Genomic DNA, 27,016 nt, shown 5'->3' on the forward strand with positions numbered 1-27,016 from the left:
AATGGTCCAGCATTTATAGCTTTTCCTACCTGTGCGTTTAAGTCAGAAGGTAAGTAGTTCTGTCGCATGTTGTTTCGTTTTCGTTTCTTGTTCCTGCATCCCATGACTGCGTCCCGCGGATCAGTTCATCACTCGAAGAACCCGAGGTGTTACATTCTCTTATTAGTGGGTCTGGCTCTGGCTGAGGTGCTTTTCCACAAAGCATCCACACCTGCAAGCATAAAAGGCAACAGAAGCCAGAGCCAAGATGGTGCAGTGAATCTCGCTGTGCCACAGTGCACACAGCTGTCAGCAGAGGCTGGTGGAGGAAGCCTCATGAGCTGTAATGAGCCTCTAGATTCCATTATGCATTGTAAGGCTGCACTCTGGGGGTCTAATAAACGGTACCATGTGCCTTATAAACCAACCTTCTGATCACCCTACACTTTGATGTCTCTGATGTTACACAACGTTCACTGGAGGACCAGAGCTGACATCCTCTTTTTGTATGTTAACATCTATTGTTATTACAAATGTGGCTGGTTGAAGGGCAGAGCCCTGTCATGTGAGTAGGTATAAGGTATAAGGTGAACATAACACCAACTAAAAATACCCAAGCAAACATAAGACAACAAAGCCCAAAAGGTTGTGGTCGTACCCTAAATCATCACGAAGACTATACACTTCCACCTCTTCCCTGAAACTGCCCTGACCACCTGTCTGACCCTTCATCAAGTCCTAACAAGCGGATTAGTCCAGTCTGTGCAGGGTTTCAGAAGCAGATGCGGGCACAAGGCTGGTGATTGATTGCTATGGAAATGCAAAAACCTAAGCTGAGGCTTGCAGCCTTTCTGTGCCTCTCACCAGCTCCGCATCTGAAATACAGTCGGCTTGAATGCCCTTTTGTTTTCCCCTGATTTGGGATATCGAATCCATTTCAATCGACTCAGGTCGTTTTACGCATTGTAGGGCAGGAGAGTAAGCGCTGATTAGAAGCCTGGCATAAGCTTGGATAACAGGCAGGTCCCTTCCAAGTCTGCAGGAGGCAGTGATCCAGTGGGTATTAACAGAGGACTGCTAAATAAAATCCAGCTGAGTTACACATGCGGTCAGTGACAGAAGCCAAGCTAAACCTGCAGTGACAGGCATACTGAACAGAATTCTGTGCAAACTTCAAAGTGTGAACTATTTCAGCTGAAGTGTTATATTTTCAAAGACAAAATCAACCTAAATAATGAATATACAGTGTGACTGGATATTATGTACTTTTCTGTACATCTGTGTAACATATATACAGGAATTTATGCAGTAAAAATAACATAACATTACTGTCACCATAAAAATGTATTATCTCCATGTAAGAAATGATGCTTAATTGTACAATAACTAAATAATTCTTACATCATAAAACCAGAATCACACAGAGTTTCTGGGGTTCTGGTCTTCCCTCTAAAATACTGTAGCTACATTAATGCATGAAATTGCCAGAAATTCAGTGTATGAAACATGAGTCACTGTCATAAACTGAGCCGTAGCAAGAGGCATTTCATTCATTTCAGTTTTCAATTTCAGTTTTACGATCAAAGTTCCTTAAGCCCAAACAGTGATGAACATCATGTTCTAGTCCTTTATCTTCGTATGTGAAAGTTACTCATTAAATATTTCTTAATATCTCTCAGCGAAACAATTACCAGAGCTGAATACATTATTTGTATTTGTCGTGCTTATTTTGTTTCACCATGCCCTTAAAAATTCTCCCTGAAACACTATTCAGTGTTATACTTATATATTAATTATAAAATGGCATGTAACTGTGGAGGGGTGGCATGGTGGTGCAGTGGTTAGCACTGTTGCCTCACACCTCTGGGACCCGGGTTCGAGTCTCCGCCTGGGTCACATATGTGTGGAGTTTGCATGTTCTCATGTCGTTGTGGGGTTTCCTCCGGGTACTCCGGTTTCCCCCCACAGTCCAAAGATATGCTGAGGCTCATTGGAGTTGCTAAATTGCCCATAGGTGTGCATGTATGTGTGAATGGTGTGTGAGTTTGCCCTGCGATGGGCTGGCCCCCCCATCCTGGGTTGTTCCCTGTCTCGTGCCCATTGCTTCCGGGATAGGCTCTGGACCCCCCACAACCCAGCAGGTTAAGCGGTTTAGAAAATGGATGAGTAGATGGATGTTACTGTTGAGTTTCAAGTGGATAGACTGCAGGAACACAGCTTCTGTTGACCGACAATTCTGCACTTCGGTCAAGTATAATCAGCTGGGACACCACACATGTAAAGGTGAAATTTAAACATATAACATGAGAAAATATTCATGACTCTTCTATTCAACTTTAATTGCAGATAGGTGTGGAATCTATGTATGAGTTCAAGATATGATTTGATGAAGAGGTGGTATTCGATGGGATGGATAAAGAAGGTAGCTTATTATTCAAGTGTTCATTTGTAGGCACATCAACCAAAAAGGATGGTGTCTGCATCATTGCATTGCAGAGCATGAGGACAGAGAGGTCACCTGTTTTGGTAAAGGAAAGATGCTAGGAGTTTGTCATGGGTGTGAGCATGGATGGGAAATGTGGAGATTTATGGTTATGAGAATAAACAACTGAAGAAGAGACAGTAAGTAGGAGAGGTTAGTCAGCACTAGGAAATGGTGCACATTTGTGTAGGCATCTTGAGGACATAGACAGAGTTTTCTTTATGTTGTGGATTGTCTCCTCAGGAACAGAAACTTGTTATTAGCTAATAGTATCAAGCAATGCAGCCACTGTTACCCCCCGCCCACAGTACAGGAAAAGGATGATGTTCCTAGTTTTAATATAATTTCAGGTTTGGTCTCCTTCATTTCTTTCTGATTATGCTATAATTAAGGAATAATAATTTGAATTAAAATTGTACAGTACTGTATATGCACACATACATATACATATATATATTTCGCACAGATGGCGTACAAATCCTGATAGGTTTCTTGTGAAATTCAATATTTTCCCAACCTGTTAATTTGCAAATGAGGCTGTCAATAGTTTTAACACCTAGAGTTAATTTTATCACTCCTCACCGCGTCGTCTTCCAATGCCAGCATGTAGATAATGCTGATTATTTCATATGCCCCTGCAGCTATTTCGAAATCACCATCAGTGTTCATTTGCATTTTCTCCAGGTTGGAAAGAGCTGTAAGCAAACAATATGGGCTGTTTAATTAACATGTTAGAAGCATCTTCATTTGCAGGCTATTTGGGGGAAATTAAACAATAATGGAGGCACTCATGTCCCTCTGTTACAATCGTGGCATAAAATCATAACTGATCGAATAAACTGCCATCTGTCACCTTCATGTAAATTAGGCCGTTCTTTTGTTTTTGTAGTTGGAACTATGTCTCTGGGAAGTTGGGAACATGTTATCGTAAAATTCTGAAATTCGTCCTTCAAGATATATTATCCAAAGGGAGTCACAAATAACCGATTTGGTGTCTCTTAAACAGCTGGACTTCCTAAAATGTTTTCTATGTACAGAATATCTCCACAACTATATTATAGTACATTGTATAATACAACATATAATAGAATATGGTGGACCCCTTCAATCCCATATAGGATAAGTGGGTATACAAAATGGATGTTTTATATGTATATATATATATATATATATATATATATATATATATATATATATATATATATATATATATATATACAGCCATCCATCCATTTTACAAACTGCTTATCCTACTGGGTCACAGGGGGTCTAGAGCCTATCCTGGAAGCAATGGGCACGAGGCAGAGAACAACCCAGGATGGGGGGCCAGCCCATTGCAGGGCACACTCACACACCATCCACGCACACATGCATACCTACGGGCAATGTAGCAATTCCAATTAGCCTCAGCAAGTTTTTGGACTGTGGGGGGAAACCGGAGTACCCTGAGGAAACCCCACGACGACATGGGGAGAACATGCAAACTCCACACGCATGCAACCCAGGCAGAGACTCGGACCCAGGTCCCAGAGGTGTGAGACAACAGTGCTAACCACTGCACCAACATGCCGCCCGAAATTTATAATCTTTCCATTAATCTTCATAATTGTGTTAAATTAACATTTTAGATCATGTTACTTTTTGTTACAGGACTGCAGGATGCATTCAAATGTTGCATACTGCAGAATCACATGGCATTTAAATTACGGAAGATAACAAAATGATCTGCTTCTTATAGCCACCTTATAATAATTACAAAAAATAACAACAACAATCATAATAATGGTAATAATAATAAGCCCCTGTTCCATCTAAGAAGAACAAGGGAATCTAGCAAGAAACTGATAATTTACATTAATTTTTTTACAATGACAATAGTTTTCCCTTATCTAAGTTTCACAATGAGAACTTGTGTTATCTCTAAGTGTTTGAAATGAGCTTTGTGATTCACTGCTAACAAACGCTTTGGAGTAGATGTCAGTAATTGCATAATGGTAACGCTTTATTATTCCCATGTCTGCATTGTTTATTACTGGAAAGTGGCTTCCAATTTTCCAATATCCAATCTGTTAGGCATATGGGAATGTATTGGAGCAATTTAGACAATGTATCTGCACAGAAGTGATAATTAGGGAAATTAGTGTGTTGGTCCCTTGCTTAGAGCATCAGATCTTTAGCGGGATACAGCTGTTGTACCCTTTAGCAGGTCACTTATCTGTGTGGGCTTCAGGAGGAATCCAGTTTGATCCAGTTGTCTTTATGTGTATTAGTCAGATCATTCTCGCTTAAGGCGTTCACTGAGTAAACAGAAGGATAAATAAATGATGAAGCGTAACACCAATTCAGCCATTCAACCTTACATTTCATTCAACATGCTTTAATTCTGTCTAAGCGTTTTAATGGGATATAGAGTAAAATGAGCTTAAAGATTAAAGAGCACAATATATTGCATAATAGAACAACGTAATATACCACAGGAAACCATGCTGGGGATATAATCCCCAGTGTAGGATTGTACACATCAAGTGCAGTATTGTACACATCTAAAATATCTGAGGCATAATGGAATAAAAACTTAATTCTTTATAAATAATTTTGTTTTATTTAGAAAATGAATGGCAGTAATATTCTAGTTTCTTCTCTTTTGAAACGAAGACTAAGACAAGGACGAATGAACAGTATTTCATAGAAAACAATTATAGATTATTTTCAAAGGGGCAGAAGCATAAAGCAGCCGAATAATATACACAGCAGAGGTTTCTATTATGATTTTCATGAGTTAGAACAGGCCGCATGGGTGGGAGAGCCAGTCCAATGTCAATATACAATTATAATTAATTACTGTGAAAAAGGTGATGGGCGATCTAAAGCTGAAACCAAAGCAGGCAGAGACCTGTCTTCCTTTGTGTTCAGCTGGATCTCTTTAATCATTCCTGTCATCCACAGTGTCAGGAACTACCCGTGCTTCATTAACCATGAGCGGTGCACATAGGACTGATGCGTCAGTCCGTTGCATTGGGATAAACCTTCTTAAATCTGCAGTTCAGATACTCATGGACAGCTGATGTATAGACAGAACAGGAAAAGTCAAGATCCTTATTTTCATGTCTTTATTTTCGTGAAAACTCAGCAAAGAAGGGTATGACACGAAGAAGAGGATACGTCACACTATATGTACAGTATTTGTGTAGGTATGTATGTATGCAAATATATGTATATGCATATACAGTAGTGTGATATATAGTGTCCTGTTCATTCCTGTATTTGTAATTTGTTTTCAAAGTGTTTACATTCACTTTTCTGAATTATAGTAGTTGACCAACATATCCATGGAATTTATTGGTGAATTATTATTGTACGGTTCAGAAATATCAGTCGAGTTCCCAGAACTGAAAATAAAAATCATCTGATTATTGTTATAATGGGGAATGGACTAATGGGGAATGGACTAATGGGGAATGGACTAATGGGGAATGGACTAATGGGGAATAGACTTCAGCACAGATTTCCACCCGTGGTGTATGACAAAGAAGGGGAACTTGCTTTTCATTCTGTAGCAGATGCCACATGTCTCATCCAGAACACAAGTCTGACATTTTGCTAAACCTTTAGAGATATTCTTCTTGTCCTCCTCAGCCTTGAATCCCAGTGAACAGAGCAGCAGCTGTAAAGGAATGATGTAAGAAGAGAAAAATGAGGTAAGAAGCTCAGACCAGAACAAAACAAGAGGCAAAAAACGCAAACAGTGGTTTTACAGAGAACCAAAGTGCCGGTATTTTTGCATTTTCTTTAAAACAATCTCTAAAGGTATTTGTTATACAATAGAAAACCAAACCTTGATCTATTGATCTCTACAGTATGGGTGAAGATCCTAAGAGTAAAATGGGTTGATAGATGTTAGGAAATGGACTGACAGGTGAAAGGTGTTCAGTTGATTTGTCCTGGCACTTCAGTCCTGCTGGAGAAACTGCAAAGGCTTGGGACAGGCTACACTTTTAGATGCTGCTTAAAGTTCTCAGTGGTTTTTCTGTGTTAAACTGACTTCATCAGGAAGACAATTTATCTCCTGACAATAGCAGCACACCCCCTGTTCCGGATCAGGTGTCATCCAGCTGAGCAGTAGGTGCTCATCATCTCAGGTCTGAAAGCTGAATGGTACCAAATTGGAGAAGTAACTGTTTTTGCCACTGACTTTTTTTTTTTTACTGAGTCTGATTGGCTGTTCAGCATTCATTTCAGGACTCTGGAGCCTGACGACCACCTTTGCTGCAAAATCAACCTTGTCTGATTGACTCATTTACTTTAAACTCGTCAAGGATAAATTTTAGAGATGCATGAATCTGCAACAAGTTTAAGGAAGATGTCTGTTAAAAAAAAAAACGTTTGCCTGCCAGCATAGTGCGTGAATTTCTCTTCAGGTGTGCACAGCATGATTGCTGTTCAAATATATGGTGCACAACCGGCTGCCACTTGTCAGAAATAGCACCACACAAAGGTTACTTTAAGGCTTAAATTGGAAGCACGCTGCCTGATGTTGATAACGAATATTAAAAGAGGAAACCAAAACCCATTTTGTGATTGGCCTTTTAAAACAAGACCCAGTCCGTGAGATTGAGAAGGAACACCAAACCTTTATAATATATAATCTCTATAAGAACACTAATAATAATAATAAAGATAATAACAAAAATGCTAAGCATCTTTTTTCCCCATCGCCCATCTCTAGAATGACTGACCATATCTGACGTTACTGCATTTCCATGTGCAATTATCTGTCCATAAACAAGACAAAGATTTGCATTGTAGCTCTGATTATAGCTTGGTTATTTGTGCTGCTGAGACAGGCCTTAGAGCCTGGCCTTCCCTGTCTTAATTATCCATGTGGACATGAAGGGGGAGAGCTTGTTATACATATTTATCGACACAGCAACTGATTATTCAACATTGCTATTATCTATTATATGACTGCTGTTGTTTTATATTGGATTCAATGCTTGCTTTCTGCAACTTTTTTTGAAATGTTGGATTTGTTCATTATGAAACAAACAAAAGCAACCTTTGCTATGAGGATATGTGAGGCCGCTATGATTTTCTGATAAAGGCAGAATAGTAATTGACTGCTGCTTATTATTTGCTTGCAAAAGGCATTGCATAGTGTTCAGTTGTACAATACCACATTTCCCCTAATATTTTTTGATAACACAGGAAGTGGCATAATTTTTTTCATTGACTGTAAAAACACCACGTCTGCTTTTGTGTTTTGTGCAGAGAAACACAGAAATATTTGGGTTTTTTTTTCTTCTTGTAAAAGCACAGGAGATGAGTTTTTTTATTTTTTTGCCTTAGCAAGTCTTCAGTTAGATAACTGATAAAAGCCACATTTATCTTTTAGTTGTTTTGTAATTGAGATGGATCTTCACAAAGAGGATTTTAATGTAATTACTGAAGTGTCATTGACTGTGTTCAACTGATGCTGTATCATGATAGAAAGTGCCTAATGGTCTATCGATTTTTAATTTGTGGTATATTAATGCACTCTTACGAAACAAGGACAGTTGTTTCGAGTGCTGTATAATTGTCACTGGAAATGAGCAGAGAGCGATATATATTATCCAAATGGCACTTATTAGTAATTGATTATGGTAACTATATGACACATTGTGTGTGTGTGTGTGTGTGTGTCTGTGTGTGTGTGTGTGTGTGTGTGTGTGTGTGTGTGTGTGTGTCTAAAATCCAAAAGAAATCATTATTTTCCAAGTGCTTTTCTGGAGTTACAATACTGGTATTTTTTGACAATATTTAATTCAAGAGGATTTACTTACTTAAAACCAAGCCAACACATGAAATCTCAGTAATTTTCCTTCGAATTTATGGAAAGAAAACCTTAATCAGGTGAAAAGCACTTGCCGTTATGATAGAAGCTGGGAAACTGCACAAAGCATTGACCCATTTTACAGTGAACTTACAGTGAATTCTCCATCGTTTGGTTGCAATATATTATAAATTTATAAGTGTACTGAAACATTTTTTGAGATATTATGTGTATCAGATGGCTCATGTTTAAAAGGAAATGCTAATGCATCGTATAAAAATGGTCAAAGAACATTTCCCTAAGGTTTCTCTTTAGTTTTTATCTAACAAACTACTGCATCATGGTAAGCATATTCAGGCTCTGGTTCCTGTGACCTAAATAGAACATCCCAGAGACACAAAAAGCTAAATTTATGCTAGTGGGATGTAAACTGCAAAATTTCAAGAGGGTTCCCATACATAAACCTGTGAGCTGGGGCTCCCAGTACAGTATAAGATGTACAGTAAGCGATTCTCATTTTAATTGAATAATGTTTTCTCAAAGTAACCAGACTGAATTCTTTGAAAAGAATATTTTTGATGAGGAAGGAAAAGCTTCATTCGGTATGTGTCATATAACAGGCATCACTTGGTGGGGGCGGGGGGGGGGGGGGGGGGGGGCGCAGATCCAGGGCTTTTCTTCGGCAATGGCAGCCAATTTAAAAAGCCTATTGGGTGAAGGTGTCGGGCACAGTCCCTGGGGGGGGGTGTGCATATCCCAGATTTGGGTCCATGGCTCTTCGTTAATCTAATTAAGGTGTATTATTTTGACATTTTAAATAAAGATTTCATTGCGTATTCAGGAAATAGCTGTTTTGATGATGTACTTGAGGGAAAACAAATCAGCCATCATTAACTCTGCAATATATATACATACATACATACATACATACATACATACTGTACATATACTTACACACGCACAAACAGACACACAGACACACACACACACATATATATATTTATATACACATACATACATATACTTACACACGCACACAGAGACACACACACACACACATATATATATACTGTGTATATAAGGATCATGTCACATCCCATTTGATGGTGTTTCTCAGTTATAATTCTGTATCTGTACTGCATGAGAAACTGCCTGCTGTACTGGAGCTTATAGAGGAGCATCTGGGGATTCAGCACATGCTGCGTTACGCTTTGGCTGCTGCTCTATGCTGTTCTAAATAAGGGACATTTCTCATGAAATTATCAAGTGTTTTTTTCTTCTTAAATGATACATACATACAGTACATACATACATACATGCATAAATATATGCTTACGTACGTAGATGACTACATACATAGCATGCTGGTATCCCCTAAAAACACGCATGCTAAGTGAGCTGGTGTCTCTGAAGTGTGACTAGTTTTGGCCTGTGATGGAAGGCATAGCATCTGGGGTTTAGTCTGCCTGCCCCAGTGTTTTCTGGGACTGGCTTCTGGCTCACTGAGACCACCCATTGGATATATGGTTATGGGAAAATGAATGAAAATGAATGAATTACAAAATTGCCATTGGCAATCTCAGTCAGTATAAATTCCCACCAGCTCCCAGCTGTCTTCAGATGACAGAAGTGAAATAAGGTGAGAAAATCACTTTTTTTTTTTTTCCCCCAAGTCTGCAGCGCGACCCACGCAAGGGAATCTGAGCCAGTTCACTTTTCCTGATGCTTCTTGCCGCACACAATGTTGGGATTACGTCCATGTACACCTCGCTTTGACTGCCCTATGGCGCAGAGGGTCATACGTACCTTGATCCCAATGGCAAATCCAAAACACCATGAACAGAACACACAAAAAGATTCATTTATATCACTTGGTCACTCTTTCATGGAATGACTTGAGTTTATTAATTTAACCAGCTATTTGTTTTTCTTGTCATAATTAACAAATTGACCAAATCATGCACAGCTGAATGGACAGCAAACGGATGGATTCGTTGCCACTCCAGGTATCGAAGACTCGCAAACATTAAAGTGTTTATCCTAATTTAGCAAGTGAACCATGAATTGTCACAGACAGGAAAATGTTCTCTTTCTTTCATATGATGCTGGCTCGTGACTTAGAGGAGCGCATTAACCAAACACAGGGTTTAGAAGAGAATAACCAACTAAACTCTTTCCAAATGGAGAAGGACCAATAACACCACCTCTTACTGTATATGATTTACAAGAATTATAAACAAATAAATAAAATTACTTCCTTTTGAACTGTCTTGCTAAAACTGGTAATCTTTGGACAAGTTAGAATCCCCCTTGTCATCCCAACAGGAATCCGGGGGTGGCGCAAGCAGTGGGCTTTCAGGGCGTATGCCCCCAAATGTCACTGTCACAATGGCCATTTCCATGCTACAATGTGTGACAGTTTCTGGGATAAACCCAGGATATTCTATAACCCTAATAACAAAATATAACTTTTGCTTTATGCTTTAGAAACGCAATATAACTATCTTACCTAAAGTTTGAAGGCACACTGAATAGCTTTGGGGGCGGCATGGTGGTGCAGTGGTTAGCACTGTTGCCTCACACCTCTGGGACTCGGGTTTGAGTCTCCGCCTGGGTCACATGTGTGCGGAGTTTGCATGTTCTCCCCATGTCGTCGTGGGGTTTCCTCCCGGTATTTTGGTTTCCCCCGACAGTCCAAAAACATGCTGAGGCTAATTGGAGTTACTAAATTGTCCATAGGTGTGAGTGTGCCCTGCGATGGGCTGCCCCCCCCCATCCTGGGTTGTTCCCTGCCTCGTGCCCATTGCTTCTGCCCATTGCCCATTGGATAGGCTCTGGCCCCCCCGCGACCCATTGGAAAATGGATGGATGGATGAATAGCTTTAGGATGGGTAATTCCTCATGAAGGTGAGTATGTTTGAGCTTTATACACTTTTTTCACTTTCAGAAGAATAGCGTACCGATGGATGCAGGGAGACTTTATGGCTTTGGGGGGTTTTACTCTAGCATATCCACCAAGTCCTTTCTGTTTTCTTAATTTTCCCTTCAATAGAATTTTAATGATTAGTTGCTGTTACAACCATTACTGAAACATTTTTTATATGTTTTGCAGTTGTATTTGCCACTTGTGCATGTATAGACACTATGTTGAAGAAGCGCTACTTGATTGCTGTCTTTGAAGTTACATGGGAAGGGGGCTCTCTTGGCTTTTGGGTCTTCAGTACATCGACTACATGGCATGTTTCCTGCCGGTGGTTATAAACATGACAGTTACTGATGAACAGACGGTGAATGTTCTGTACTGGAGATGGTACTGTGTAAAAATGCATAAATTCTGTTAAATGGAATTGTTTCTTTGTACTTAGATTATTCCTGTCATAAAAATTTTATTAATAATGTTTCATGCCAGGTTTACCACTCTACGGACCAACATGAATTATTTAACCGTTTAACATTTCATTATTTATTTACTATTTAAGAATAAGCTTTAGTTGGTGTTTTAACTATGCATGACATCTTGAATAGACATCTTGTTATACCAGTGATTTAATGTTTCTTAGACACAGTTCAGATATCAGATAAGGAGAATTAACAGAGGTTATTTATACACTTTTCTGATACATTTAAATGGTCCGGTTACCATAAATAAACACATATCTCTACATATACATATAAATTTACAGCATATACTTACATTTTTCCTCAGTGAGACAATAATGTGCAGGTATTCGCTGGACTTAATGCAAGTGTAAGTGCCCACAGAAGCACATGTTACTAAGCTTTATTTATTTATTTATTTTGGTCTTGTGCTTGTCTGCGCTTGTCAACTGAAGGGTAGCCAAGGTGCTTATTAGGTTCCAAAGCACAAGTGCAACAGGTATATTTTTCTGGCACATCCTTGCCTAATAACATTGCAGCCTACTCACTCAGATACCTTACTGTAAGTGCAGAGCCAAGGCAATTACAGAGGTTAGACAAGTAGGTCTTAATTATCACTATTTAATCTGGCGCCTTGCATCTGAATGGTATTTTCCTTTCTTCTTCTGCTCCTCCTTGCTTTGTGGGAGTGAAATGATCAGACAGCGCGGCTATGCAAGTAGATTTATGACGTGCCACCCGTGTCTGCACTTCAAAGCAGCTCTCCGCTTGCTGTAAGGCTCCTCCATGCATGGCTGCCGCATCTGCAGACAAGCTGCTACAGGATCCCAAGTTCTCACACGCCTCGTTCCAAATCATACAGGCTATCCAAATTTCGTAAACCTGCACATATTCTACGTTTTTTAAATTTTTATTTTTTTTATTGCAATACCACAAAACCAACAACGTGTTGCATAATTCTAGATATTGATATAATTACATTTTACAGAGCTGGAAAGGAGCTGATGAAAGAAAATCAAAATTGTGGCCAATATTTTGTATGTTAATCTTCATGGGGTTCTGCTTAGTGCCTTTGAACATAATTGTATACTTAAGAATAGATACATAATACATAATCATCTCTGTCAACTGGTGAACTGTAAGTTATCTGTGTTCCTCCAGCAAGAGTGAAAATTCAAGTTCAGTCAAACTTTATAGCTATTTTAAAATATGCAGGCATAGAACTGAAATAAAGTAGAATTTATTCGAGATTCAAAACAGCTTTACACATAAGACGGCATAAGACACACAAGACAATAATAAATTTATTTTTTTTATTTAAAAAATAAAAAATATGCTGAGTAATATAGTTCTGAATAATAATTCATGCAGTGACTGCTGAATGACATTTATGCACTCTGGATCATTTTATGCTACTAATTAATCATTTTCATATTATTAAGCAGTTTATATTTTGTTGCATGATGTATGATTAAAACATTCATGTGCACAATGTTGTTAATCGACCATAAAGCGAAAGTCGGAAACATTGTGTGGACAAAAACTTGGATGAAGTATAACTGGCTTGCAGTTTGCACACGTGGGAATTTTGTTTCAAATAATCTGCAAAAACAAACCTTTAAAACTGTGATTTTATTGTTTGGGCTCTGGCTTCTGCAGTCAGCAGTGACCATCGCTCATCAACAGCCAGGCTCTGGAAAGCAACGCTCTGCAAAACATCTGTGCTCTCCATGGACTGATTGTGTCTTCACTCATGGCTGTAATATTGCTTCATTGCAGCGAAATACATGTACTAATTAATGCCTGTCAGAATTAATTCTGCTCCCTGTCAAGAGGCTGAGTGCTGGGCCTAGGTAGGGGATTCAGACGATAATCAGGGAAAATTAAGGAGACTTAATGGATGCTGCGTTTAATTTTGTTGAGCAGTGTTCTATATCCTTTTTCCATCTGTAGCAACCTACTGCCAACCTTTTTTTTTATTTTAATTACTAGAACATTAAAAAAGCTCATTAAAAATTCGGAAGCCATTTGAATTGATTATGGAAAATATCATGATATGTTGACTTCAATATTGCAACCCTTACCTAATCATTTCCTGATCCAAATAAAACAGAACATGTTGGTAATGCTTGTTGGCATGGTCCTCAAGAGACAAAAGGTCCTCAGGCTGATCTCCGTCATGAAACTTCCATCTTCTGTTAATGGGTAACGTCCTGCTCCCCCTACAATGATAATTAATTTTCTATATCAGATCTCTTTAACTTAAATTGTGTGCATGTGTGTTTAAAGTATACATTTAATCTGTGGCCTAACAAAACATGATCCTACATGCCCCTTATACAATACTTAGGTAACAGCAAATAAGAGTAAATACAGAAAAAAACTACAAAGGTAAATCTACCAATACCTCGGCACCATCTCTAGGTCACATGGTCCAGGACACTGCTTTCAGTGCCTTCTTATTCCATTAATTTTTATCTTGCACTATTGCATTTGTAAAAATATCTGCAGTATTCATGGAACGATGAGATCAAGCAAAATCATCTTTATATCTCCTTTTGGTTAATGCTCTTTCTGCAAGTCTCTGTCCTTGTGTAAATCTCAGAAACAGAGGTGAAAAGGTTTGTCTTCAGGGAAACCCTATATCTTCTTGGAGAAGTGGATAGGAAATAATATTTTAAGTGTAGCAGCTTTGCTATCTGGGGTGCAGTTATTATTGCGCAAAATGAAAAACTAAACATTTTAGAGTAGCCCTTCTTTCACACCCCTGTGTAAATCTTGTTTTCTAAGAAGAAATCTATAATTGTAAGTTCTTGCTGGGTTTGCGCATCTGTGCCATTGACACTGCGAATGTCCGTAAAGCATGATGATGGTCCTAAAAAAATGTTCATGCAAGTAACAGAATATAGAATGACAACCAGACAATGACAACCAAACAAGACCTGTACTTCTATCTTTCCCCATTAAGATAACTAGAAAACTATCATCAACGATAACAGCAACAAATTACATAAAATTCATAAAAACTCTTTAGATCTAAGTCATGTAAAAAATGTTTATTTGTCAATACTCACATATGATCTTAACTGCCAACAAATCACCCGTCAGTGTCTGGCATGTATCAGGCTTACTCAAAATCTCCATCTTTCAACCCCCATTGACCCTGATCAGTGGGGGAGGAATAGGACACACCCTGGATGGGATAGCAGTCCATCACAGGGCACATGCATGCAGTCAAATTACATTGGCAATTTAGCCCAACCGTGCGTCTTTGGACTGTGGGGAAAAATCAGTTTACCTAAAGGAATGTGTACCAACCAGGAGAACATGCAAGCCCCTCATAAACAGAGCAGAGGTGGGATTCAAACAAACAACCTTGGACTTGTAAGGCAACAGTACTACCAATTAAATTACCGTGCTGCCCCACAAGAAAGCAATCAGTTTTAAAGATGGGAACAATAACTGTTCTCAGACACTAAAAGAATGACAGGCTATGCACTGAACGTTTGGTTTACAGTAAGCTATAAAACAAAACTCTACTGTATGTAAAGCTTATCATGTACTTCTAGCTAGCTGTAGGCTGAGAAGGTGGCATGATGCAAAAACAAATGCAAACTGAGATTTTTTTAATATTAACTTTATGTTTTATTTATTGTGTATTCTTTTGCAACATTTATCAATATTAAAAATAATAATAAATTCTAATAGTTTGAGGAGTTCTGTTATGTCAAAATCCAGTTTATAGTAATATTGTATGTAGATTTTCATAGATATTTTTTGATAACATTAAAATATATATTAAAAACTATGTGGTATAGCTTGCATGTATTAAGCTTTCAAAATACCCTCCATGAATGGGAAAGCATTTGTCTCAATAGTAACTGGTACTTAAACTATTCAGTTGACAGTAGAATAAACTTATTAGTGGCAGCTAAACACTCTTTTAAGTGGAGTTCTAAACCTGTTTATCTTAATTAAACCAATTACCTCTGTTGCTTGCTTTGGGATCGATATTTAGAAATCATGTTCAGAAATTGACACATAAAAACAACACATGCTAAACATATAAGAGCACTCAGAGGTAAAAGGTAAATGTTCATAAAGAATGGTATTGATTTTATTATTTTACTCTATACTTTACTATAAAACAAAGACCATCATTTTGTTAGTCATTTCTTACTTGAGATTATATCGGCAATTCATCCATCCATTTTCCAAACCACTAATCCTACTGGGTTGTGGGGGGTCAGGAGCCTATCCCGGAAGCAACAGGCACGAGGCAGGGAACAACCCAGGATAGGGGGCCAGCCCATCGCAGGGCACACTCACACACCATTCACTCACACATGCACACCTATGAGCAATTTAGCAACTCCAATTAGCCTCAGCATGTTTTTGGATTGTGAGGGGAAACCGGAGTACCCGGAGGAAACCCCACGACGACATGGGGAGAACACACAAACTCCACACACATGTGACCGAGGTGGAGACTCGAACCCGGGTCCCAGAAGTAGGAGGCAACAGTGCTAACCACTGCACCACCATGCCGCCCCCTATATCGACAATTGTCACTCAAAATTAGCATTTTTTGACAGTTTGTTGTTTAAATCAGACATGTTTGGTGGGAAATTTAAAGCAGACTTAAAAACAGGTTTCACTGCAGTTAGTATGTTCCTGGTATTAATATAAATTTCAGCTTGAGGCTTGTTCGTGGACTTCAAGAGTGAAGACAAAATCTCTACATTGCTGAAAGAATGAGAAGAATACAAATGGTCCCTTATGTGCTGATGTGAAGTCAGCATGTCTGTAAACAGGTTAAACTCAAAGTATGTACAGTACAATATATGGGACAGACCTTGCTGCCGGGACAAGGGAGTGAGGACTATCGAAATATTGTATCACTTCATCATAACGAGATAAAACAATTGCTATTTTTATGCCTGCATGGCTTTATTTAACGGCCAGGGAGCTGCTGGATCCCTGGGCCGATGGGATCCGCGTCGTACTGGGTGAAGCGGCAAAGCGAAGTGTGACATCAGCTGGATTTACTGCTTTACATGAGCAGGATGGAGAGTGATGAATTAGCCACCGAGACAAGCATTTGTCATTGGGCACGCGGAGCCTTATCACGCGGAAACAAAGCAAATTACTTAGAGTAATTCACCAATAAACAGTGGGTGATTAAAAACGACGCAAAACTAAAAAAGTCGACATCCACAGCTTGACTGAGTTTTCTTAATGTTACTGAATAGTTCGATTTTAGCAGGTGGAACTTTGTTAATTGCTTAGAAAGCTGAATTCGTTCATTCATCCATTCATAGTTCCATCCATCCATTTTCCAACCACTTATTCAGTACACACACACACTATGGTCAGTTTAGAAACACCATGTCACTTAACTGCCTGTATACGCATATTTGTAAAATACTTGTATTTCTCAAGTGTGTTATGCATTTCCAGTAGTCTAATTTGCAAGCAGTCCTTAACTCCTCGGGTGCTTGAAGTTTGTCTACGGTTTCACTTGAGTCAGACTGACTTTTCGCAGTACACTGCTTTTGTTAAATGTACATATGTACAGTACCGAGTATCACAGAATGTTCCACGTCTGTCACCTGATTTGAGCTGGGATCTCGTGTTTATCATCTAAATTTGGAGAAGGCCTGGCTTCCAGGCTCTCATAGCTGGTCTTGTCCTTGAACATTTTTCACAGCAGTCTGGCAAAGCAATGTTCTGTGTAATCCGAGTGAATTGTACCAATGACAAATTTGTTTGAGACAGTCAGCCATAACGATCCAGCAAGTAACTTCAGTGAGCCATGACCATGTACTTGGTGGAAGCGGCTTCTGCAGTCACACTGCCGTTTAGCTAAATGGGCAGAGCAGTTATGTTTCTCACAGATCATGTACCCCGCATTGCTTGGAAGAGTCTGCACCCTGTTAATGCGCAGTGCAGGAAGAATGGTGGGGGGAGAGTACAGGACAGGGACTCGGCGTTCAATATCAGCACTTGGCTTCTGCCACACTTTGCATTTGCTGCATTGGTGAGTGTCTCACCCAGCCATTATTATTCCTAGGCAAGCCTCACCACCACAGGGTTGGGGTCATTCTGGAATGAATTCGTCAATTCCAATCCTAATCAGCAAATTGAACTGCAGTTGGAATTTAAATCTCCCCGAAATTTGAATTCAATTCCAATTCCGTTCCTCATATATATATATTTTTTTACAATCCCAGCTCCAGTTCCATTCTGTAATGCCCCCCCCCCAGTACACAATTGAAATTGGGTGGTGGAGGGCCCTGTGGTGAAGTCTGAGTGGGGGGTTCTCTCTCAGAAAGGGGTGCCTCTAGTTGGCCGCCAATGTCACTGGTCCTGTTTAGACCTCTTGAATATGCAGTCAACAGGTCCGAAAATTGTGAAGTAAAGGCTTTAATGGACATGCAGACTCATGTATGCTATAGTGGTGGATTTGTCGATCAGCAGAGAGAACGTTAATGTGCTGCTGTCTGGGGTATGTCTGCTGTGTGCCTGAGAGCAATTCGACTGTGTGCCTGTTTGATTTTATAGATTCGGAAGAGAATTATACATTATTCTACTATAATTTTCACTAGAAAAACATTTAATAAGTGATCCACTTCACCTTACATTACATAAAGCTCAACATTAAAAAAGAAATCATTTTTGATACTGTACATTGATAGTAGATCTGATTGAATAGATGAAACAGAAATTTTAACAATACTAAAACAGCCCTGCACATACAGTAGCTAAGGAGTCAGACTTGTCATCAAAATTACAGAATATAATTTTCCATTAACTGAAACAAAATCCTGCAGTTTCAAGTGGAACATGGTTACTTGACAATGAAGCCCAAAATATCAGATTGGACGAGTGTTTCCATCTATCCTCCTTCTTACCACTAATTCTGGCCACGCTGGCATGAGAGCAGGGGGCCTGGACCCCATCACAGTCAGTGCAGGGCACCCGGCTGGATGGAATGTCAGCCTATTCCCAGGCATATACACACTATCATACTCTACGGGTAATTAGGAACTCAATTAGCCTAACCGCATGTCTCTGGACTATGGGAGAAAACCCACATGGCACAGGAAGAGCTTGCAAACTCTACACACACAAACTGGGGGTGGGGATTTAAACCCCCAACTGTGTGAGGAGGCAGAGGGAACAGAGCTGCCCACTGAGCCGCCGTGCAGCCCGAAGCCTTTCCTCATACAGTAGAAATTAAACTAGGACAACAGCCTATGAAAATAGCACAATCTGGCAACTGATTGTAGAAGCTAAAAAAAGAATTTCATTACTCACAAGAAGCAGGGGGATTTCAGTGATGAACAAGATTTGACTGTAGATTCTTTGCATTATTCGGATTTGATTTTTCTTTCTTTGGAAGCCTAACTGCGTGTCTTTGAACTGTGGGATTTTTGCTCTATACGTGCTGAATAGGCTGCTCTATGGGTTATTTAAAAAAAAAATGTGCCAGCCATAATCAAAACAAGTTACAAGGTGAGAATTTAATTCCATGTAAGATGTAAATTTTACAACATATTAATGTCATGCCCGGCTCGTCCGCTCCTCCTGTGTGCCACGCCCCCTGCTTACCCACGTGTGTTTCCCGAATTGTACCCAGCTGTTTCCGTTTGCTGTCATTCAGTCTGGTGTATTTAAGTCCTGGTCTCCCCAGTTTGCTTTGTCTGTCATTGATGTAAGTCGGCGTTACATGTCTCCTGCTCCCTGTCGTGTAATTAAACTCTCGTTAATCCCCGTATGCTGCTTGCCTGCATCTTGCTTACCCGCTCTGCCCGCTATCGCCGATCGCTTCCCGTGACAATTAACTACAAAATAAACTATTTATTTCGTATGTTTGAGACTCAAAGAATTCAGTAAAAATTGTTTATTTTTTTTCTTAAAACTGAAAAGAAGCAAAACCCAAAACATCAAAAAGGACTGAAGCCCAAAGCAAATGTAGCTTTTCAGTTACATACTGATCCGGGGACCTTTGCACCTGATTATGTCTCAGCTGATATAGTTGAAACTGATTCTTTTTCATCTCTGACAAATTAATTGAAAGGGTACAAAACAAATAGTACTTTAGTGCAAAAAAAAAAAAAAACACTATCATGGTGAACATCAGATATGCACATGACAAAGGTAACTTCTAGGGGCCTGAACCTGAACATGAATCACTTGCTTGTCATCATGGCATGTAGAAGCAGAGGATGGTGTTTGCATCATAGGAGGCCTTTCCTGGGAAGACACACAAAAAAAAAACGTTGCTGCAGAGAGAGCTTGGTCCTGCGTAACTATTTCCCTGTCATGTATTGCCCTTTTGTAGGAAAATAATTCAATGTAATCTCAAGGCACTATTAAAATTAAAGGATTTGGAAGGATTTGTGGGATTCCACTTAGAAATCTCCTGCATTGTTCTCCTGACATGTACTGTGAGAATTATGTACTGTAGCTCCAAGCTGTGGTTTACAAGGGAAAACACTGACGGCATCTAATTTTGCCATTAGCCTCATTAGCATGTAGGGTCATCTGTTAGAAAACTGTATAGGTCTGAAGGACATGAGTGTTAAGTTAATCGACTGAGTGATCAAGAGTCTCTGCTGGAAAGACAATTTCCACAGTCAGTTGAGGGGGTGCCTCAGAAGGCATTTTGATCCGTAGGGTTATTACATTTGACAGGAAAGGATAGAATACAGTTTAAGAGACATCCAAGTTTAATAACACACTCAGTTTATCAAGGTGCACCATTAAGAAACTTTTTATTTATGGGTAGGTCTTCTGAGAAACACCACGATTTTATAATGTTTACCTGCCTAACAATTTTAAAGACTTTTTCTTCTTTATTGTTACTGCTGAAAGGAGAGCAGAACAAAAAATGTCTGGAGGAAAAGCCGGAGCGAGATCAGAAACAAACACCTCTCCGTATAATTTGCTTTTTGATGAACAACACCTTTTTTTCAGTCTTCTGCCTGACGGCGTGAACAAAAGTTTCCAGAATATACCAGAACTTGCCAATCCTGGCAGAAACATCAGTAACCAGAGAATGTGCTGTTTGCTGAGAGCAAGGTCTACACGTAGAAATGTAACATTTCTGCGGCACTGATCTCAGTGATGACTATGCACCACATCTGGTGTTCTCTACTTAAAACATGAGCCTTAAGTGCACCAGGGTATCCCATGGTTAATGCAATTCATCCATGGGTACAGTAGATATCAGGCAGATGAGTAAGGCGACCTTCCCAGCGACTCATGTTACTTCAACAGCCACACGGTCAGATATTTATTCGACCTCCTCTTGTTCCTTTCCATCCCTAATCATACTGGATTGTTTTCTTCCCAAAACCCAAACACTCAAGTCCCTAGCTTTTTATACATAGTTTTGTTTACTGTCAGTCCTTCGCCACTCCTTCTTTGCTCTCCCATTCACCTGCTCTGCCATGAAAATGAGAGAGAATTGTATAATAAAGTACAGGTAGTGCTCCCCTACCCCCTTTGCAAAATGGTTCGATCCTTGAGCTAAAGTGGCTTTCCTAGTTTTAGGCAAAATTTCTTTCTTCTTATTTTAAATTACATAGCATGCTGTTCTTTTCATGATTTTATTTTATTTTTCAAAAGTTAGGAATGCTAGGTGTTAGGTGGCATATTTTCAGTGCAGGAGAGGAGAGTGCTGAGGCGTTAAGTGAACGTGTGGGAGTATAAAAAGCTAACTGAAGTTTTTAGGACTGATGGTTAGCTATTGCTTTTGTGACAGACAAGCGTTGCCAGCTCACACTAGCTCCTCAGCTCTTCCCAAGTCAATCACAAAGAACAGATGTAAAGCACATGTGTGCACCATATTGTAAAATGGGTAGCAGACATTAAAACGCAAGATGATCCTGTGTCGAATGGTCACTTACAGCAGAAAATCCTCCACAAAAGGAGAAATAAAGAACAAAACTGGAAGCAGCAGATTCTGTTCATGGAACAGCATAAACGTCCAAAGCTGCAAATAATACCGCTTGCCAACAAATCTGCAAGATTTTATTTTTGTTTCAAATGGCTGAAGAAGTACTTCAGTTGTGTGGTCTGACCCACAACATGTCTTACGAAATCTAGTTTAAACTGCATTGCTCAGACATGTAGAGTGTAAGATTGCATACAAACCTAAGAGAAAAAGGTACATTGCAATTTTCAGCCATCCCAACTGTACTACTGGCTGACTAATCAGTTAATTACTGTAGGAGCAAATAGCTGCTGATTTGATCTTAATCAATTTGTCACATATTTCAACATTGCATTTCAGTTTGACAGATTTCTGGGTATATGCATCTTAAATGGAAATATCTTCTTTCAAATGAGCTTATTTCTCTTTTTTAATCTTAAGAGTTATGGCAAATGGTAAAACTTTCAATAACATATTCTTAATTATTAGAAAAGAACCAGAAATAAAAGCATTAATTATAAAATGTTATAAGCTTCCACATATTTGTTTAAAGGACACAAGTCCATCAAACATTCAAACATCTAACACTTGAAGGGCTTGAAAGAGCAAGTCGCTGGTATTTATAGGTTTAATAACAATCAAGAAACGATAACTGGAGGTTGGTTGGAAGGAAAAGCAATATGTACATGGAATCCCATAATGACCGAAGCACTTTAAGTTTCAGACTTTTCATCATATGAGTTTACATATTTCAGCGCACATCACTATGTGACATCAGTTTTTATATGCAAAAAGCGCTCTGTGTATTTCTTCTGTCATCAGGACCTGGTTGGTTTATGAATAGCAAACAGAGAGGGGTGCATGAATATTAACTAAACCTGCAGCTCAGCTTGAATTTTAGTGAACATGTGCGGTGCATGTTAAGCATGACTCATGGTCTTTATCAATGAAATTAAGTAGAGTTCTGGAGGGAAGGTTTTATTACTTTCTCTTCCACAAATAATCAAACTTAAGAATAAATATGAGTAAATCTAATACAAAATGTTATTTTCTGCGTATAATATATAACGGAAAACTGGAAAAATGTAGGCTTGTCTGATGGATCTTGATTTCTGTTGAGGCGCACAGATGGTGGGGTCAGAATTTGGTGTCAACAGTACGAATTCCTGAACCCAACCTGCCTTGTGCCAACAGTCTAGGCTGGTGGTGGTGGTGTAATGATGTGGGGAATGATTTCTTGGCACGGCTTGGGCCTGCAGATTCCAATTGATCGTCGCTTGTATTCCGCAGCCTATCTGAGTACTGTTGCAGACTCTATGCATCCCTGCATGGACATGGTTTGCCAGTGTGTTTTAATGGCTGCTTCCAAAATGATAACACACCGTGTTGCAAAGCGAAAGTCATCTCGAACTGGTTTGGTGAACATGACAGTGACCTCAGTTTTCAGTGGCCTTGCCAGTCACTAACAGAATATCCTTAGGATGTGGCAGGACGGGAGACTGACAGTGTGAATGTGCAGCTGAAGAATCTGGAGAAACTCTGTGAGGTAATCATGTCGGCATGGAATAGAATCTCCAAGGAATGTTTCCAACATCTTGTGGAATGCCAAGCAGTTTTGAGAGCAAAGGGAGCTCCTATCCAGTATTAGGCTAGTTTTCTTAATAAACTGCTCAGTGAGTGTATACCCAGTGAATTATATCCGTCTTACATCAGTTGATTACCACATCCATCCTGCATCCCTGCCTCTCTTTCCCAGATCATGGCGGGAACTCTGAGCCATCATCCTAATGGCTGGGCACCATTTGCCTCATTGGTGTCCAGTGAAAACAATGTACAGGCTACTGGTTTGTTACTAGCTATGTCTGGACTGTGCGTGTGAGATTGCTTATTCTCTCAGTGTTTGCAGAAGTATCCCACATGTTGCTTATTCATGAAATTAGATGAATCTGTGCCTGTAGATTGTCCATAATATATGATTGCATGCACCCTCAGGTGGATTGGCATGCAGCCCATTGCTCTGTGCTGACTGGGATAGGGTCCAAGCCTGTACTAAATAATGGGTCATGAAAAAAGAATGGATGGATGATGGACGGGTGGATGGATAAATGCTGATTCATGTGAAATGTAACGTCTAGTATATTAGCCAAATGGGAAAAAATAATGTTAACGGAATGAATAGAGCCAATAGGGTTTAGATTAATGTGCAGGAGCCGCTTCCAAAATTTCACAAATCTGGAACAAGTACTGCGTACTAAGTTTATATTCCTGTAAATTGTTTTTAATGAACCGTGGCCTTACTCAAAAATTTATAACATATCAAGTATTTCCTGAAACTGAAATGTACAAAGGAAGTAGCTCTCCTCTTTAATCTGTATTTCTCTTCTGTGTTAGGGGTCTTTTTGAGAGAATGTCCATAATATACATCATAAAAAGTAAGAAAATGCACATAATGTTGTTGTAATGGTATCTCAGAATGAATGATAAAGAATACTCTGAATGCCCCGGCTGCTGGATTATTACGATTTTTAGAATACTACTAATATATTAAATTTAATAAATGTGTATATATGTCATAACCGGGTGAGCTCGGACCGGGGAAGTTGAATGAGCTTGAATGAAAACAACTCGAAACAGCAGGCAAACACGGGGAATTCACACGAGGTTTCCAAGGGGGGCGTGGCACACAGGAGGATCGGACAAGCAGGGTGTGAGAACATATGTGATCACTTGTGATAATTTTCATAGTAAGCAGTTGGAAGGTGATGCGATCATACCGTTGTCTTACTATAGCGCAACAGTTGAATGATATTGAAGATATTTTGCCAGAGTAAATGCAGGGGCAAGAATCCTAACCCGGGTCAATCCTGATGAAGGCAATGAGCCCAACTGCAGCACCCGTAAGAATAAACCTCTTAGTGAGACTCCTAGGAATGCTACACTGCCCCCTACTGGGCAAAGCCATCACGTGTCTCCCACCGTTGGCCTTAGATCAGATTCAGTTGCCGTAGTAGTAACACGTTTCATCAGCTGTAGTAACTAGGGTTGGTATGGGAACCAATTTGAATGACTATAGGACCGTACCTAAATAATCTTTAGGGTCCTGTAGGCCTCATCCTGCTTCTGGCACCAACACAATGAAGCCAGTTGGCCATGCGGCTGGAATCGCTGCCTCCAGCACGAGCTTCGCCATGGAATTCCTCCCAATTAAATTAATACAATATCTTAAATCCAAATAGCAGTGTGGCTTTTTGAAATAGGAATCCTTTCTGTAATAGTGGACTTGAATACTGCTCTGCTCTTTGTTGCCCCCGAATAATTCCAGCCAGTGGCTTAGACAGCTGATTATGAATCCAGCCCATGTCTTGAGTGGATAATTAAGCATAGCCACCATGTTAACTCGGTGTTATGCATCAGTGTGGCGTGATTCCTCCAGGACCAATTTAATGTGGCTGGATTCTGCAGTTGGTCTTCATTATCTGGCTGACAAAGAGGATGGACAAGCACTCTGAGAATCCTGCTACTGTGTTTTAAAGATTAGCCCAGTAATGTCCCCCTTAAATGGAATAAATGAAGATCTCGTTTGAGCTTCCATTGCAATAAGTAGTTTGAAAGCATCGAAGGATGAGTCTGAATCAGCAGGGTATTATTCTTAGAAAGTTGTATAATCTCTGTTGATAATGTAACTGCACATTATTTTGTGACTGATAGGAACCTAATCATGAATGTAATAGATCAGCATTACATCAGACAAGGGTAATTAAACTTACTTTCATGTCAGAATAATTGGATTTTATGTTTGGGCCCTCGAAACGAAGACCCTGATTTGACCTAACAATCACGAGAGACAAAAATCTCTTAATTACGAATTGCTTAATTACAAATCCCATACAAGACCAGAATAGAAGTGTTATAGGGAAATTGGTTTAAACACTATATGCATTGTCCTATGTCACGTTCATATAAGTCTGTTTGGGGGGTTTTTGTTTTAGGTTTAATGGCATGTAATACAGCCTTTCGCTCACAATGCAGGCTACACGATCCTATTGTTCTCCAATTTAAGGTGGTCACACGCACAGATCGACTGTCATCTACCCAGGAAAATGGTTGCTTTCATCTAACAGAAGGGCAGGCTTACAGCTATAGTGGAGTAAGTCAAATTTACCTGCACTGTGCATCATCATTATTCTGTCCAAGCCAAGTACAGTATCAACACCGATACAGTGTACTTCTGCTTGCCATCTCTCACTCATGTAATGTGTTAAAATCACATCCCTATGTAAGAGTGAATAAGAGATGAATAAGAGCATAAGAGATGGACCCAAATCAGAGATGGTTCCCCTAGTTCCCCAGTTCATAATCTTTTTCTATTAAACCGTCATACTCAGAGGTGTCTAGCTCAGGTATCCTATATGGGAACTGAATGAACTGAATGAACGTGGTACCTGTTAGCAGTAGTCCACATGAAAAAGAATGTTGTTATTTGTGAAAATGTATGACGTATGCGGTGCTTTTTTAATACACTACAAAACATTTAAAAACATTCGAAAGTAGTGATTACGTAACATTAATAAAAGTACGGTTAATTCTCCTCAAGTTAATTTACACATACCATTATCCACACGGTATGGGAATGAATAAATAAACTCTTTGAAGTAAAAGGGCATATAGGTGATTCTCTTTGAACTAGGCCCTTACAGAGAACAAAGCGAGAAGGACAATAACAGCCTGATATCAGGGTTGCACAGGTGACAGCCTGTCATAATTAGAAGTGATGTCTGTGGCTTGAAGAGCTGCCACACAGAAGTTATCTTCTCCTGATGCTGGGAACAGGGATGGCTGCTCTGTGGCATTTCTCAAAGATCGCTTGCCATCCACCAGCAGAATATTTCTGTGCATGAAATATATAAGAAATGCTGGAGAATTCATGGAGATAGGGCCAATCATGTGGCCAGGAGTGGGTGGCAGTGTGTTTGGTCAGGTTCCACCACTAAATACATCTCGACTGGCCTCTTAAAAAAAATGTAGATTAGTGTCTGCGTCTGTGACAGTGATGCTGTTGCTCTCCGGTCATGAAAATTACACTTAACCATTTTGCATATCTTCTGCGTTTTTTGGTATGATGGTAACAGCAATAATTGTGATCAAATTTTTATTGAATGAAACTGAAAGAAAAAATGAAGAAGCGTTAAACAATTCACAACTGCAATCAAAATTTGAACAGGCCACATGTATTTTGTCAATACGAACCATACTGTATAGAGATACTGTACGTTATATTTTCAGGACTGGGAAAACTGTAGATATAATGTTTGTTGTTTCCTGCAAATGTGCTTATGTTACTGCTTAATGTAGGAACAAATGTCTAATATCAAGGTATATATGGTTGCTTTTGTACAGATGCATTAATCTAGTTCCATGAACA

At 39.4% G+C, this 27,016-nt stretch overlaps 1 long non-coding RNA gene across 2 annotated transcripts in view; it reads left to right on the top strand.

Annotated features, from left to right (window-relative positions):
- Nucleotides 1-5,408: 5,408 nt before the first annotated feature.
- LOC125742675 (uncharacterized) overlaps nucleotides 5,409-27,016 on the top strand; it is a 52,199-nt gene continuing 30,591 nt past the window's right edge. For both annotated transcript variants that reach the window (XR_007398165.1, XR_007398166.1), the window contains exons 1-2: nucleotides 5,409-5,652; nucleotides 6,098-6,159. This is a non-coding gene — a long non-coding RNA (uncharacterized LOC125742675). The remainder of the gene's footprint in view (nucleotides 5,653-6,097; nucleotides 6,160-27,016) is intronic.

The sequence above is a fragment of the Brienomyrus brachyistius genome, chromosome 5, assembly GCF_023856365.1.
Source record: "Brienomyrus brachyistius isolate T26 chromosome 5, BBRACH_0.4, whole genome shotgun sequence".
Taxonomy (NCBI): domain Eukaryota; kingdom Metazoa; phylum Chordata; class Actinopteri; order Osteoglossiformes; family Mormyridae; genus Brienomyrus; species Brienomyrus brachyistius.